Raw genomic sequence first — 15,378 nt, forward strand, 5'->3', positions numbered from 1 at the left:
CTCAGTGAAACTGGGGCTATTGCCTTTAGTGTGTACTTTGCCTTAAGCTACTTTGTTTTTATAATTGTGTCTTATGTTCTGACCTTCAAAACAGTGCTGAGAATCCCCTCTGAGCGGGGCCAACATAAAGCCTTCTTCAACTGCCTCCCTCACCTCATTGCAGACTCCGTGTTTGTTTCCACTGCTAGTTTTGCCTATATTAACCCCACCTCCAGCTCAGTCTCAGGTCTGGATCTCATGCTGACTCTTTTTATTCCGTGGTGCCTCCCATGATCAATCCAATTATTTATAGCACGAGGAAAATGTATATGGAAGCTGCCCTGTGGAAAATGATTGAGTCAAGGCTATTCTCCAAAAAAATAAGATGGCCATCTTTCTCCCATGACCATCATCTCAGTCTGTTTCTTTATAAACATAATCAACTCTTGACATTATTGTCTCCATGAGAACATAACGTGCAATCCGTTTATGCACACTGAGGTATTTACACTGGTAAATATCTAGAAAAACTGCTCTCAGGTCAATGGAGTTACTATAAATTTACACCTATATAAATACCCTGTCTTCACATAGTGGCCAATCTCAGATGATTCAGACAGAATGAACAGAACAGAACAATTATTGAGTGACCCCTCATGTGTTGTTCAATTCTAGCATCTGGCAGTCAGAGGCTTAGGGACACCAGAGCACAGCGGTGCATGCCTGACCCTCTTGGTTAATAGCCATTGATGGACCTATCACCATGAAATTATCATGTCTAGCTATCCATCCATCTCCATACATACCCCTCTATCTATTGATCGATTCATCCATCTGAGTCTTTTTTACTGTCATCCATCGCTATGCTATCAGAGCACTTTCCACATATAATCAGTTACCATATCAAAGTTACACATGGGGATCTGGCTCTTCTCCTTTTTTCAGGGTGGGGAGTAAAAATTCTACCCCTGCTCCGGCTCCCAGGCCAGAGGAGCTCTCTGCCCCCACTAGCAACTCAGGGCCAGAAGAGCTGTCAGCCTCCACTATGGCCATGGGGTTCAAAGTGTCAGCCTCTGCCCCCGTCAGCAGGGCTCTTTTGCTATAATGAACCTCTGGCTTTAACGAACAAATGGCTTGGATCCCCAGGGATTTATTAGAGTGAGGATGTACTGTATTTTGTTGGTTGTTTGGTTGATTAGTTTCTATGTTGCGGATGTTTTTGGTGAATGGTGTTTAGGGAGGGTGAGGTATGTTTGATTAGATGGGATGATCCATTTGATGTCATCAAGTAGTGGGTATAACCAGATCAGGCCCCAGATGGACCATGCGCCTATCTTCCCCTGGTTCGAGGTTCTCTAGCAGACACAGGGGCCTCCCTGACTGGACTTAGTCATCTGTCTTAGCTAGCACACACTCCTCTCCTCAGCATCTCCCATCGGCTAGCTCAGGCTCTTCCGCTCCGAGCATACTGGTTTTTGTGGCTGTCTGTTTCACCCTCTTCGTCGTATAGGGAGCTTGGGGGCTCATTTTTCTCCCAGTGATTTCCTACGTGCCTAAACTTAGGTGCTGCCGCACTGCAGGTCACCTCACCTGGGTCTGTTTATGGATCCAGGCACCAATGTGTTTTTCAAAAGCAACTAGGCATCTAAATCCCATTGAAATCAATGAGTTTTGGACACCTAGAGGCTTTATAAAACCCTACCAGGCACCTAAACACCTTTGAAAACCAGGCCTTAGGTGATGAAGTGCAGGTATCTATACTGGGCAATGATACCCTGGTATGCAGCTGTGGGTCCATTGACTCATGATCTTTGAAATCCACCAGAGATCATAGAATCACAGAAATGCCGGGCTGGGAGGGACTGAAAGCCAAAGGGAATCGGGTGCCTGGCTCTTTGAAATCCCATCTTAAATTCCTGGAAAAAAATAGTCCTCCCCTTTGAAGTACATGCCCATATCTCTGCTGATTCAACGGCTGGCACCAGCTCAACTAATAGAAAAAAGTGAACTCCTGTCTTTTGTAGGTATGTTACAGAATCACAGAACCATAGAAAGGTGGGGCTGAAAAGGACCTAGAGAAACTGATGCAGGACCTAGTAAACCTAGACCAGCCCTGACAGGTGCTTGTCCAACCTGTTCTTAAAAACCTCCGGTGATGGGGATTCCACAACCTGCCTTGGCAGCCTATTTCACAGTTTAACTGTACTTAGAGTTAGAAAACTTTTCTTAATCTGTAACCTAAATCTCCCTGGCTTCAGATTCATCCCATTATTTCTTGTTCTTTCTTCAGTGGAAATGGAGGACAATAGATCACCATCCTCTTTATAACTGCCCATAACATATTTGAAGACTGTTATCAGGTCCCCACTCAGCCTTCTTTTCTCTTCCTAGTACGGCAACTACCATTGATGAAATGATCAAAGAGCAGCAAAATCTCTTGTGCCATATGCTAAACCATATGATACGACCACAAATACAATAATGCTCAGAACTTCAAATGTATCAAATTCCCAAATTAGCCTTGAAAATTCCCTTCAATCGGGACTGGACGTCCAATTCACCTTGGTAGCTTTTACCAAGGCTAGTCGTGGATTCTCCATCTCTTGATGTCTTTACTTCGAGACTGAATGCCCTTCTGGAACATGCATTCGTCAAACATTACATATTGGGCTCAAGACAGGGGAAAATATCCTTTGATGTATAGGAGGTCAGACGGCTCAGACTGGGTGATATAACGGTCTTTTCTGGATTTAAATGCTATGAATATTCCTCAAAAATTTCCATTAATGGGACCTAGGGTCCAAATCCCCTAGGGACCTTTAAAAAGAGGCTGAAAACAGGCTTTAGAATTATAATTTAGTCCTTAACTGAGAGCCCTGGAGAACTAAATCCTTCTTTTCACCTATAAAGCAAGTTCACTTGCCCAGGGCCGTGTGTCTGACACCTAACCCAGAGACATCATGTCTAGGGAGAAGACAGCAGGTAATTCTAAGAGCAGAGATGAGATTTTCTAAAAGTCCTGAGGAGTTAAACGCAAGTTCCCAAGTACTCCTTTAACTCCATTAAGCCCTACTCCAGAAGGGAGCCACAATATTCACTGTTGGACAATATACCCGCCACCAGTGCCTCTGGGACAGAATGCAGGAGATCCAGTTTGTTGGAACATATTCCTGGCAGTGGAGGTATCTAGGAAGCCGTGCAGAAGGTGATCAGGAGAGGTGAGCATGGTGGGTCGAAGTAGCTGGCTATTTATTTGGTTTTAAGCCAGATAATCCTCTTTTTTTGTGATTTGTCTCCAGTCATGTTTTTGACCAGTATCATGGATGAGGGACTCAATCAAGGTCACACTGGCTGGCAGGGCCACACAGGCCGGGGCGTGGCCACAGCTTTCCCACAAATACCAGAATATCTGGTATTTTGGCAATGCATCAGTGGCCAACATAGTTGAGGGCAGAAATGGGTAACATTTTTCCAAGCCTTTGGGAGATTGTTTAACTCAGCTAAAAACATAGCAGCATCTGTCATGAACATGTTGAGGAAACCATTTCCCAATGACAGGTTACTTTGACCAGCTCTACCAACCTGAGCTGAGAGTAACACACACACCCCTGCCCATTTCATGTATCTTCGGTCTGCAGGGTACAGAGGGACTAGGAATGGGCAAGTCAGAGATGATCCGGGAATAAACCTGCCCCTCCTCTCACTAGGGAGCCCCTCCCCTCTTAGGTCTCACTCCCACTGCTGTTCTGCAGTAGCTTGGTAGGCAACATCAGCCTCTGATTAGTGCTGGAATAAGGTCCCCTGAAGTTCTCAGGCCGCTTGCGTGTATGCGAGGGTCACAATCTAATCTAGGCTGGCACCCAGGGGACTCAAACAGAGACATCTAGGGCCCAGAGTACGAGCTTTTACAGCTTGCGCTGAAGAACCAGGCTGTCTGACAGCCACTGGAACAGCCTCCGATCCTCAGGTGTGGCACAGAGGGGACTCATAACATGCACTGCCCATGGGTGGTATTTATACTGTGACACTGTACAGCTTCACAGGTCAAGGACTCCATCTGAACTGGAGTCACCTCCCTCAGCCAGGAGGACAGGGCCTCACAGACAGTTGTACTAATGCAATGTCAGGGACTCTACTAGTGTTTATTCTCTGTCTGGCCCCTTCTCTTCTCCTCCGTCCCTGCACATCCATAAAGACACAGAGTCATAGAGCTCAAGTCCAGAAAGAACGACCAGAACACCCAGTCGGATCTCCTGTACTCCAACACCAAACCCAACAACTGAAATTAGACCAAAGTGTCACAGCCCTCTGGAGACTAGACAGTTCTGTGCCACCGGCAGAGAATAGGAGAGACTGAGGTGCACCAGTGCCTGTGGTTCCCGCAAAGGCAGGGAAATGATTGGGATACACCCAGATAATCCTGTCAAGTGACCTGCACTACACTCTGGAGATGAAAGCGAAACCCTTCTAAGGGCCCTGCCAATCTGACCGGGGGAGAAATTCTTACCTGACCCCCAGATGGTGATTAGTGAGATCATGAACATGTGGGCAAGAACCAGCCAGGCACTCACCTGAGAGAGAGTGGCTTGGTGCCACCTCAGAGCCCTGCCACATCCCACCCAATGTCCCATCTCCAGTTAGGGCCGTCCGGATGCGTCAGAAATTTAAAAAATGATCCCCGAATACACTGGGTGGTGGGGGAGGAATCCCTTCCTGATCCCTGCTAGTGGTCAGAGGAGACCCTGAAGCCTGAGCTTTTGGGAACATAAGACATACGCCACAACTGAGCCCCAGGGCTGATGAGCCCTACCCCAGACCATCACAAGCAGCCCCGTCATACAATCCCACTCAGACATGTGTCCAGCTCTATCTTCAAACTAATTCAGTCATTGGACCCCCAGAACTCCTATTGTGTGGCTGCTCCAGAACCTCGCCCCACTGGTGGTTAGAAACCTTCCTGTAATTTCTAGCCAGTCTCTCCATCTCCCACACAACCGAATGTACATGTGAGCTAACACAGTCTGGCCTCTTGTCCCTGACCTAGTGGTTAGGCCATGAACGGTGGTTTATAAGACAATGGGCCCAGTACCCCGTCTGTGGCTATGGATATATATCTCCACTGGAGGCAGTAGGTCAGCTCCACAGATGCTGCAATTTGATTTTGTGCCACCAAAGTCAATGAAACTACACTGATGTGTTGAGGATTTACCCCAAATGTCTTCTCACCTACCCCAGTTTTACAGCAGTCTGACTCTTCTGGTTCCAATTAAGCCACTCCCTGATTTATACACACAAGCAAGACAACTCCCATCATTCTTTTCAGTGGCCATGGAACAGGCGCTACTGGCCAAGCAGTGTAAGGGGTATTGTTTTGGCACAGAATGAAAGTCTGATTCCTCTTGTGCACACAATTTACACCCATTTACTCCAAAACTGGACCAGATTTTCTACTGGTGTAAATCACCCCAGCGGCAGTGACATCAGCGGAGTTAATCTAGATTTGCATTGGTGCAACTAGGTCAAAATCAGACGTGTTTGTGTGCAATCTGTGTGGTTATGAAAATAACTGACATTAATGAATAGCTAAAGATACTACATAAGCAAACTTTAATTAGAGAAAGACAGAAAATTAATTCTTGGTGAATTACCTACACCCAGTCAGTCTCCTCAGGGCAGCTTTGATCTCTTTGTTCCTTATGCTGTAGACAATTGGATTCACGATTGGTGGCAATACGGAATAAAGAACAGCCGCCACAAGATCCAGAGCAGATGGGGAGCTGGAGGTGGGTTTCAGGTAGGCAAAGGCCACAGTGAAAACAAACAAGGAGACCACAGTGAGGTGAGGAAGGCAGGTGGAGAAGGCTTTATGTCGTCCCTGCTCAGAGGGGATTCTGAGCACTGATTTGAAGAGCTGAACATATGACACAATCATAAAAACAAAGCAGCCTAAGACTAAACACACAGTAAATGCAGTAACCCCACCTTCACTCAGATAGAGTCAGAGCAGGTGAGCTTCAGCAGCTGGGGGATTTCACAGAAGAACTGATCCACCATGTTGCCTCCACAGAAGATCAATGCAAACGTGTTCCCGGTGTGTAGTACAGAGTTGAGAATCCCACTGATCCAGGCACCAGCTGCCATTTGGACACAAGCTTTGCTGTTCATCATTGTGTCATAGTGCAGTGGTTGGCAGATGGCAACATATCGGTCATACGCCATGACAATGAGAAGGGAAAAATCCGCTGTCACAAAGAAGAGGAAGAAAAAGACTTGGGCAACACATCCAGCATAGGAAATGGACCTGGTGTTCATGAGGGAGTTGGCCATGCATTTGGGAACGGTGACAGAGATGGAGCCAAGGTCTAGAATGGACAGATTCATCAGGAAGAAGTACATGGGGGTCTGAAGGTGGTAGTCGAAGGCGATGGCCATGAAGATAAGAAGATTCCCCACCAGGGCTGCCAAGTACATCACTAGAAACCCCACAAAGTGCAAAATCTGCAGCTCCCGAACATCAGAGAATCCCAGGAGAAGGAACTCGGTCACGGTGGTTCGGTTGGACATTTTCTTTCTCAGAACATCGTATGATGGTTGCAGAGGGAGGGACAAGAGCAAGGGCCAGGATTAGATCAGTAAAATAACTCTCCTTGTGTGAAAACCACCTTAATTTCCTTGAGTCAGACCCTTAGCTTGTGAAGATTGGTGTAATATGGGAATGAGGAGGGGGAAAACAGTCTCATTGACTTGAATGGCTTTACTCCTGATTTACACTGGGGTGAGAGAAAGTAGAATCAGCTCAGTGGACTTCAGTGCAGTTACTCCTAATTTGTACCAGGGTGATGGAGAGAAGAATTAGGAATAATTGCTTTTGAAGAATTTGTATACCTCTGTCACCCAGAGGTGGGCGAACTCTGTATAACATTGTATAAATGTTACTATCCTCAGTTTACCGAGGGGAATCAGGGGTCTGGCTGGCCAGATTCTGCTGTCAGGGGCACTGCTGTGAATGTGGGGTAATTGCACTGTATACCATGGAATTACTCCCCATTTATACTGCTCTAAATGGGAGCAGCATTTCGCCTGGATGTGACCAAACCTCAACCATAATTACACAGTAAACTTGAGTGATGAATACAGCTCAGGACTCCTGATGCTTCGTCGCCCGTTCTAGCCAGATTTCCATGCTCGCTGTGAGAGAAAGACGTTCTGGATCCCTTCCTGCTTTTCTAACTACTCAACTAAACTTCCCCCGAGAGCTTTGAAGAAAAAACAGGAATCCTGATTCTCAGTTCACCCCTGCTGTAACCCACTAAAATCAACACCTCTCCCGGAGCTGGAAATACAGTCCAGGAATTCTGGCTTTACCCACCTCTTATTCAGTGCTCAAATTATATTCACCTGCAAAAATATCCCAGCACACCTGTCCAATTGCTTTGCATATGAACATTTGATAGACAAACCTGTTCTGTTAAATATGTGAATACAGAAATTTCACTCAATTTAATAAAATCACCAGAAATGACGAAGGAGTTCTAATGATCCTCACTCTGTACTTTGGTAACAACCTGTTAAATAGAAAGATTTGGTGACTATATTCCGATATGATGTCTCTTTAAACCAAAGTTCACTGTTGTAATGATTGTTTTGTTTCTGATATTTACATGGCAAGGATTTGTAAACTTGTTAAAACTTCCTAAATAAACAGTTAAAAAAAACTGGGCATGTTGATCAAGCTGCCAGAGAAAAGTTCAGCTCCTAGTTTAGACTGATATAAATTACATTAAATCCACTGACACAAGAGTAGATTCAATGGAAATAATCAGGATTTACATGAGTGTGTGAGAAGAATTAAGCCCATTCTTAAAATGGACCACAAAATTTATGCTGGTCAGAGGTTAAAAAAGTGGCATTGTCAGTTGAAGTGTAAAATAATTGACCTTTTTGGAATGAAACGTTTTGATTTTCTAGTACAAAAAAACTTTTAACTTTTTCCTTAATTTTACTTTAAAACATGGTCAACATTGAAACAAAATGTTTAGATTTTGTTTAAAATGGAACCTGATACAAAACTGTTTTTGACTTGTTGATTCACCTGGTAACTTTTATTGGGTTCAATTGTTGCTATTTAAACACACAGGCAAACTCTCACACAAACACCCATGCAGTATCTTCCATAGACTGATGCACACACACACCATGATGCTCACTCACACTTCACATAAGCAGGCACACGTACACTATCCAACATGCAAACACTCACTCTAACACACCAGCCTAAATGCACCAAACACACTCTTTCCCCCAGCACAAAAACAATCATAGACACACACTCACAGGCTCTCACACACAAACACAACACCGTTATGTCCCATATATCTCACTGGTTCCAATTTAGATGGTATACTGTATATAGTGATGTTACGAAACAAGGAACCAGATCTGAGTTTGGCAATGAGAACAAAACACTTTGTGGGCCAAGACATCAGTTCCCACATTTAGGAATATGAGCTCAGATTGGCAATGCACATAGTGGAGGGGGTGTCTACAAACCCCTCCCACAACCAGCTCCTATCACTGAAATGGAAACATGGGAACCCATTGGAAATCTGCTGGCTTCTTGCTGCTGAGGCACTTGCATGATCTATCGCTTTATTCCCGTACATAATCTGTTGCCCCACTCTCTTGAATCTTCTGTCTGAACTATATCCATCACTGTAACATTTCAGGAATGTGTAGGGCTGCTGCCAATTCTCTTATATGAGAGTATTTATTTATATTGCCCTCAGAACACACCCAATATTATTATTACCTATCTTTGGTGAAAAAGTGGCAGCTCTGCAAAACCTGCAGAGGGTCTGCCTTCTCCTAGAGTGAGGCCAAAACAGTGCGGTGGCTTATTTTTCTTACCACCTTTGAGGTGCTTTTGTGAATGAGAGGAATATTCACACCTTGTATTGGCTCCAGGTCTGTATTTCTGGGTATCATTTTTGCCTTTCTCCAAGGTACGTGAGAGAAGACAATTGGGTTTGGAAAATATGCAGCTGATGTATTGATCTATGATTATAAATTGCTGAAGAAGTCTATTTAGGGGCCAAATTTTGAGTTGCTTATAAGTGTTTAATCAAGCAAGACTCTGGTTGGGCCAGACTGGCATCTGAGAAACAGCAGAGTAAAGCTGAAGTCATTGGTGTTATTTTGGCTTCACCCCTGATACCAGAATTTCCTCCACTATGAGTTTTGCCTGAATAAAGACAGAATAAAAACTGTCCACCCAATTGTACCATTTTTGCAGTGATGTAACCCCACTGAAATCAGTGGAGTTACGGTGGCATATATCTGGTATAATGGAGAGGACAATATAGCTCAAGGACTTCAAGATTTTTTGTAAAAAACACTCTGTTTATTATTTCTTGTTCACGTGCACCACTTGAATGAGAATTATGCACAATGCAGACCGCTGCTTTAATCTTTTAGGAAAACTAAACTAATAGTTCATTGTTATGGTCTTGTCTTGTCTATGCAATCCTCTTTCCATTGCTACCTCTATAAGTAATCTATAAGGATTAGATTTTTATCAGTAAATATTTGTAAATGTTGATTTCACCATACACACAAAGCCAGTGAAAAAATATTTCCTTCAACAATCGACATTTCCAGTGAGGCAAAGTAAGAAAAATGCTGCTTGAGAACTTATGAGTGTTTGATGTAAGGTTATTGACTTTCTATATCTTCACGTCATGTTGAAACATTGTGCTTTCACAGTTCTCAAATTTTAATTTTTTGAAACTCAACATGTACTGTCATTAAATAACTATTGTCTGATCCCTCCATAATTTCCTGCAACTGTGAAAATTTAAACTGATAAAAATAGAAAAATATTTAATTATAAAAATCAATATTATCAGTCCAAATTATATATAAATATAAATTAAATACTGCTAAGCCTAAGTATAAAATAGTATTGTCTATGCTCAGGAGTCCTATTTGCATTTTCTTTTGAAAAGTAGTATCTAAAGGTTTTTTTTTTTTTTTTTAAGGAATAAATGTCAGCTCTAGTTCAGCCCTCTTCTGCTGGGGAAAAACATACTTCTCATCTCCAGCCTAAATTTACTCATGGCCAGCTTATCCGCATTAGTTCCTGTGCCAGTATTATCCTTTAGCATCAACAGCTCTTCTCTCTCCCTGGTGTTTATCCCCCTAATCTATGTATAGAGAGCGACTACATCCCCTCTCAGCAGACTTTTTGCTCAGCTAAACAAGACAAATTCTTTTAGGCTACATCTACATTACAAGCTAGGGCTGTGATTCCCCAGCTCACATGCGCTTGTGCTAGATGGATGAGTATATATCACAGTAGCATGGGCGGCATCATAGCTTTGTCATGCCACGTACAAGCTTGTCTCAACGTCGGGGCCACCTACTCAGCATGGCTGCTCATGCTAGCATGGCTATAGAGGATTTATACTTGTGCCAGCTCTCATCGGGCCATCTCAAGGACATGGACCCGAGCTGGGAATCACTCCCCAGGTTCATAGTGTAGAAGTAGCGTCACTCTCCTCTCGTAAAATAGCTCTCCATTGTCGCAATAGGAGGACTGTCATTCCTAAGATTGTAGGGTTTGGATTGCAATTGGTTACATATTTACATGGCATTTTATCAAGCTGCATCTGAGACCAGAACCTCAGATGGTGGAAATGGACACTGCTCGACTGTAAGGGAGCTGTGGCAATTTACACTGGTGTCACAATGCAGTTTACTACTGGTGAGATTATTACAGGTGAGGAACGATCTCCTCCTGACATTGCCCTTGTCCTTACCCCTCCTCAGGCAGCACATGATGTACTGAGAAAGAAAATGTCCAACCGAACCACTGTGAATGAGTTCTTTCTTCTGGGATTCTCTGATTTTTGGGGGCTGCGTATTTTTCACTTTATCCTGTTTCTAGGGATTTACCTGGTATCCCTGACAGGGAATCTCCTTCTTATCATCCTTGCACTGCTTGACCATCACCTTCACACCCCCATGTACTTCTTCCTGATGAATCTGTCCCTCTTAGAACTTGGATCCATCTCCCTCACTGTCCCCAAGTCGGTGGCCAACTCCCTGCTAAACACCAGGTTAATTTCTTATGCTGGATGTGTTACCCAAGTCTTTCTCTTCATCTTCTTCACTGCGGTTGACTTTGCTTTTTTCACCATCATGACGTACGACCGATATGTCGCCATCTGCCAACCACTGAACTATGAGATTATAATGAACAGGAGAGCTTGTGTCCAAATGGCAGCCAGTGCCTGGATCACTGGAATTCTCCTTTGTATACTGCACACTGGGAACACATTTGGAATAACCTTCTGTGGAGGCAACATGGTGGGTCAGTTCTACTGTGAAATCCCCCAAATACTCAAGCTGGCCTGCTCTGACCTGTACCTTGGTAAAACTGTGATTCTTTCCTTTAACATATTCTTAGGTTTAAGCTGCTTTGGTTTTATAATTGTGTCGTATGTTCAGATCTTCAAAACAGTGCTGAGAATTCCCTCTGAGCAGGGTTGGCATAAAGCTTTCTCCATCTGACTTCCTCACCTCATTGTGATCTCCTTGATATTTTGCACTGCTGTTTTTGCTAAGGTGAAGCCCACCTCCCACACTCCATCAGGTCTGGATCTTGTGGTGAGTGTGCTTTATTCCGTGGTGCCTCCTCTGATGAATCCGATCATCTACAGCATGAGGAGCAAGGAGATCAAAGGTGCCTGGAAGAAACTAACTGAATGGAGGTTCTTCACCAAAAATAAAATTTCCAGATAACTCCCATGACCATGGTTTCATTCTGTGTTTCCTTACAGATATAATGAAATGATGACATTATTGTCTCCATGGGAAGGTGATGTGCAATCTTTTTTATACAAAATGCTGTGTTTACAGTGGTAATAATGCAGATTAAATTCACTGAAGTCAGTGGAATTACTCTAGGTTTACACAAGTGTAAATCAGATAAGAATTGATTGATCGATCAAGCTATATATGGCCAAAAAACAATAACACTTTGTTAACACAGAGTTAAGGTTGCCCAGTGATAGTTCAGACCCTTCCAGAACATTGTGTTGTACTGCAAAATTTAAACTTTGGAAAGCCAAGAAATAGAGAGTTAAGATAAAAGCTCATACAACCTTAACTCTGCCCCCACAAGCTGACAATAGCCCCATCGAATTCTCTGCATTAACCTCCCTCTGCATTTATTGTGTTAGCTGTAGCTGACTTGAATGGTGGAGGGAGAAGGGTGGTGTGTTTGTGATATGAGGACCTCTGGGGATTAGATGAGGAGCACCATAGAGCTGTGTTTGCGATATGGGGCGATCTGGTCTCACCCCCACACCCTATGTGAGTGACCAAAGGGAAGAGGTGCACTTGTGCCTTGAGGGTCCCATCCGCATCATTTAAATACAGAATCATGTCAGTAGGTTCATCTTGTCAGTGGTGAGGGGGCATAGGAGAGCAGGCTGTGGGTTTAATGAGGAGTAGGGGGAAGTAGAGGTTTAGGTGGTCTCCTGTGTGCAAGTGTGCAGGGGCTGTAAAAGGGGATGTAGTTAAATTGTACCAATGTGGCATTCTGTGGGGGGAGCAGACCCAGTGTTCGAGTGTAGAGCAAGCGCAGGTAGCATCTGTCCATCACAGTCACAAGTGATGTGGGTGTTACGGGTGTTGTGGGGCATTGCCCAAAGGGGGCAGAATTAAGGTTATGTGAGCATTTACCTTAATTCTGTATGTCCTGGTTTTCAGAAGCTTGAATTTTGCTGAACTGGACCTTCTGGATGGGCACAAGCTCTCACTGGGAGACCTTAACTCTGTTTCAATGAAGTTTCTGGGTATTTAATTTCCTAGCTGTTTGAAGAGAAAGAAAAATGTTGGTAGGAGTAAGTGGTCCTTGTAGCGGCTGTAGATAGCAGTGGATATGGATGACGAGAGACACAAAAGGATCTTTTCACAACCACCACGTTTTTCTGGACAGGAGCTGTATTCTGTGCCTGTCTGGGCTCCCCTCACATCCACCCGCAGAACCTCTCCATAAGTGCAGCACAAAGCTGGACGCATCTATCTGCCACTGAAGTGGCCTATTTATCTTAATGAGCTATTCTGAGCTGAGTGAGAACCCCTCCAGGAGACGGTGCACCCTGAAACAATCGCTTTGAGAGGTGTGAACTGTTCCACCTGTACCAGCACCCCAGTGTCAGCAGGGTCTTCACGGTGTTGTCGCTGCATGCTCCATTTGTGTCTCTTCTCAGCTTCACACCCCAAGGGGTGTCGCTTCCCTAGACCTGGCACACATGATTCCAAGATTATGTGAGGGCAGCAGGGAGGGTTGGACCCCCATAGATGTTTTGAGAACCCTCAGATATTGACACAGACATGGGAGGGCAATATGGAGTTGTCAGGTGCTCCTGTCCCCATTTTCCCCCAGGCTGCTGTCACTCACCCTGTTACCCTCCCCATCTCCTGACCCCCAACCTGTCCCCTGATCCCCAACTCCTCTCCTATCCACCCTCCTCCTTTATCCTCCTCCCCATAATCACCCCTCCTCTCACTGCCCCCAAAACTTCTCTCTTCCTTTCCCACCAACTCTTCCGCCCCCAATCATCCCCCCCTCCCAGTGAGCATGTGCATGGGTTATTTATTTTCATTTCACAAATAGTTTCAGCACCTTCTCAATATTTGGTTGTGCTCAAGGGACAATTCCCCAAGATTAAAAACCCTTCAACAGAGGCAGATGCCTCCTGTTTTTAGGCACAGATTTCTGCCCAGGGTTAGATTTTATGTAACAGGCCTAGGTTTGTTGGCCAGAACATTTTCCTTTCAGCAGCTATGGGGCTGCGAGTCAGAAACAGCTTTCAACCATCTCCTCCTCTCTTGCCAGGCACATGCACAATGCAATCCGTTTGGCACGACTCCAAGCACTTCAAAGGCTGACACGCCTAACTGAGAACTAAACACTGTGGCTAATAACGCTGTCACTTTATTTCCCCCCGAGGCCCAGAGGAGGTACTGCACTCTGGTGAGTTGGCCCTTGAGCTTTGGAGACTCTGGCATGAGGATCTGAGCCCCGGTTTGATCTCTAGCTGTGCACAATAAATCACCATAACACACCAACTGTATGAAAAGTTAGAAATACTCCACTGCAGTCAATTGATTTCCCTCTCAGTCACACTGGTGTAAATCAGGAGTAACCCCACTGGAGTCAATGGGGCTGATTCCCCCATCACTCATCTCAGGGGTAGTCCATGGTGTTACACTGGAGTGTGTCTGGTTTCAGGGAGAGGAGATTCAGGCCCTTTGACTCCAGCCTCTGCCACATCCTCCAGTCCCTGAATGTTCTTACTCTAGTCCCCTATTTTCTCCTTCCCTCTGCCTCACACAGCCCAGACCCCCAAACAATCCCTCTAGCCCTTAATCCCCTCCCTCCCCTCTCACAACCCTCCAACTCATGGACGCTCTCGGTCCCTGTTCTTCGAGATTCCCCCTCCCATGGCCAGAGCCAATTCTCCACCCAGAGTTCCTGACTGAGCTTCCTCAGAGATCCCGGCTGAACCCCTCTGCCCACCAGTTCCCTTCTCTGCTTAGCCCCACTCCCCTGACATGGCCCCAGCCCCAGGAAACAGCCCCCCATCCCCGCTTCCTTATTTCCCACCTGCAAACACCAGACCTTCTCTCCTGCTTCTTTCCATTGGCCAGCCCTGGCCACCACTCCTTCCACCCCACTCTCCTCCTTCCTCTGCCTGGCCCTCTCCAGAACTGGGAGAGGCTTTCATTCCCTGTCATAGGTTTCACCCCCACTCTGAACTTTAGGGTACCGATGTGGGGACGTGCATGTGAACCCCTAAGCTCAATTAAGAGCTTAGATCTGGTCTGGCTGCCACCACCCAAATGTTATTGAGTTATTTGGGAAACTCTGTCTTCCCCACAAAACCTTTCACTCCCTGAGTAGCCTTGAGAGACTCATCCACCAATTCCCTGGTGAACACCGATCCAAACCCCTTGGATCTTAAAACAAGGAAAAATCAATCAGGTTCTTAAAAATAAGACTTTTAATTAAAGAAAAGAAAGGTAAAAGAAAACCTCTGGGAGAGATTAGCATACCAGCTACTCTCACAGACAACAGATTCAAAACACAGAGGATATTCCCCTGGGCAAAAACTTAGTTATACAAAAAATACCCAATTTGATTATTTCTCTAATTTCACAAGACAAGTTACAAAAGAAAATAAACATAAACCTATTTATTCCCTTCACTAATACTCACTACTTGATAAGAGACTGAATTCTGGAGCTTTCCCACTCTGGTCAAAAGTGAAACTGACCCAGACAAAGGGAACTTCCCTTCTTCCTTTTGAAACATCTTGTCCCCCCATT

The 15,378-nt window shown here is 44.8% G+C and overlaps 2 pseudogenes; one reads left to right on the plus strand and one right to left on the minus strand.

Annotated features, from left to right (window-relative positions):
• Window positions 1–5,623: 5,623 nt before the first annotated feature.
• Window positions 5,624–6,543, minus strand: LOC135974624 (olfactory receptor 14A16-like; annotated as a pseudogene).
• A 4,458-nt stretch (window positions 6,544–11,001) lies between these two features.
• LOC135974538 (olfactory receptor 14A16-like) lies at window positions 11,002–11,781 on the plus strand (annotated as a pseudogene).
• Window positions 11,782–15,378: the final 3,597 nt, after the last annotated feature.

The sequence above is a fragment of the Chrysemys picta genome, chromosome 12, assembly GCF_011386835.1.
Source record: "Chrysemys picta bellii isolate R12L10 chromosome 12, ASM1138683v2, whole genome shotgun sequence".
Taxonomy (NCBI): Eukaryota; Metazoa; Chordata; order Testudines; family Emydidae; genus Chrysemys; species Chrysemys picta.